Source organism: Tachyglossus aculeatus, chromosome Y4 (assembly GCF_015852505.1).
Source record: "Tachyglossus aculeatus isolate mTacAcu1 chromosome Y4, mTacAcu1.pri, whole genome shotgun sequence".
NCBI classification, from domain to species: domain Eukaryota; kingdom Metazoa; phylum Chordata; class Mammalia; order Monotremata; family Tachyglossidae; genus Tachyglossus; species Tachyglossus aculeatus.
The window spans coordinates 11,808,230-11,810,468 of NC_052096.1; positions in this window are offsets into that span (position 1 = coordinate 11,808,230).

Consider the following 2,239-nt stretch of genomic DNA (forward strand, 5'->3'; position numbering starts at 1 on the left):
CACCCCCTTTTAGACTGTGAGCCCACTGTTGGGTAGGGACTGTCTCTATATGTTGCCAACTTGTACTTCCCAAGCGCTTAGTACAGTGCTCTGCACACAGTAAGCGCTCAATAAATATGATTGATTGATTGATTGTGCCCCCACAGCGACGCCAGGAGCACCATAAATATTATTATTACTCAGTATTCACCCCCTTTTAGACTGTGAGCCCACTGTTGGGTAGGGACCGTCTCTATATGTTGCCAACTTGTACTTCCCAAGCGCTTAGTACAGTGCTCTGCACACAGTAAGCGCTCAATAAATATGATTGATTGATTGATTGTGCCCATAGTCATGATTTATATGAATGTCTGTCTCCCCTTCTGGACTGTAAGCTCATCGAGGGCAGCAAGGAACGTGTCTTAACGACTCTGTTATACTCTCCCTTAGTACAGGACTCTGCGCACGGTAAGCGCTCAATAAATGCCACCGACCAAAGGCATCTACTGAGCGCTTCCCGCGCGGAGCACTGTACCGAGCACTTGGGAGAGCACGGCAGAGTTAACAGAGGATCCCGGCGGGGTGGACGGATTGTCCCCTGCCCTGGCCACCTCCAGCCCTCTCCCCTACTTCCAGCCAGTCCAGCGTACTTACGGAGCGCTTACTGTATGCAGAGCGCTGTACTAAGCGCTTGGGAAAGTCCGATAGAACAATAAACAGACATCCCTGCCCACAACGAGCTTACCCTCTGGAGGGGGAGACAGACATGAATAGAAATAAATAAGTGACGGATACAGAGATAAGGGGTGTGGGGCTGGGAGTGGGGGATAATAATAATAACAATAATAATAATAGCATTTGTTAAGCGCTTACTATGTGCAAAGCACTGTTCTAAGCGCTGGGGGGATACAATGTGATCAAGTTGTCCCACGTAGGGCTCACAGTCTTAATCCCCATTTTTACAGATGAGGTAACTGAGGCACAGAGAAGTGAAGTGACTAATAATGATGGTATTTGTTAAGCGCTTACTACGTGCAAAGCACTGTTCTAAGCGCCGGCGGGGGGTTACAAGGTGATCAGGTTGTCCCACGGGGGGCACCTAGTTTTAATCCCCATTTTACAGATGAGGGAACTGAGGCCCAGAGAAGTGAAGTGACTTGCCCAAAGTCACACAGCTGACAGTTGGCGGAGCCGGGATTTGAACCCATGACCTCTAACTCCAAAGCCCGGGCTTTTTCCCGGGAGCGAGTCAGGGAGACACAGAAGGAAGTGGGAGAAGAGGAAAGGAGGCCGCAGTTAGGGAAGGCCTCTTGGAGGAAATGGGCCTTCAATCAGGCTTTGGCTCCGGGGGCGAGGGAGAGGGGTCGTTTAATCATTCATTCACTCAATCATATTTATTGAGCGCTTACTGAGTGCAGAGCACTGTACTAAGCGCTTGGGAAGTACAAGTCGGCAACATATAGAGAAGGTCCCTACCCAACAATCTCCAGCCTCTCTGGTATTGCATATTTATTACTCTATTTATTCATTTATTTTACTTGTACATATCTGTTCTATTTATTTTATTTTGTTAGTATGTTTGGTTCTGTTCTCCGTCTCCCCGTTTTGGACTGTGAGCCCACTGTTGGGTAGGGACTGTATCTATATGTTGCCAACTTGGACTTCCCAAGCACTTAGTACAGTGCTCTGCCCACAGTAAGCGCTCAATAAATACGATTGATTGATTGGTTCCTTTTGGCTTACATCTTTGCTTTTTAATGGTATTTTTTAAGGCCTTACTGGGTGCCAGGCACTGTATAGACTCCCCGTTCTAGACTGTGAACCCGTTGTTGGGTAGGGACTGTCTCTATATGTTGCCATCTTGTACTTCCCAAGCGCTTAGTACAGTGCTCTGCACGCAGTAAGCGCTCAATAAATACGATTGATTGATTGATTGATTGTTGGCCTGGTCTGGGCCGGACCTCTCCCCTCCCTCCCACCCCCGGCCCCAACGTCTGGGGAGCCGGACCGTCCGTTTCCACGCCCCAGGAATCGGGAAAGACAAAAAACCCCCCAAAAAACGGTTCCGTGGAGGCCGGATCTGGACCACGAGACAAACCGTAACTGCCTTTTCCTTTTTTTTTTTTCTCCAAAGATACGCTTTTGTCTTTAATTCATCATACACATCCATCATACACTGTAACAAAAAAAAAAAAAAAGGCCGTGTACATGAAAGAGAAAATAAATTAAAAAAAAAAAAATCCATAGCATGGGGCGGGGA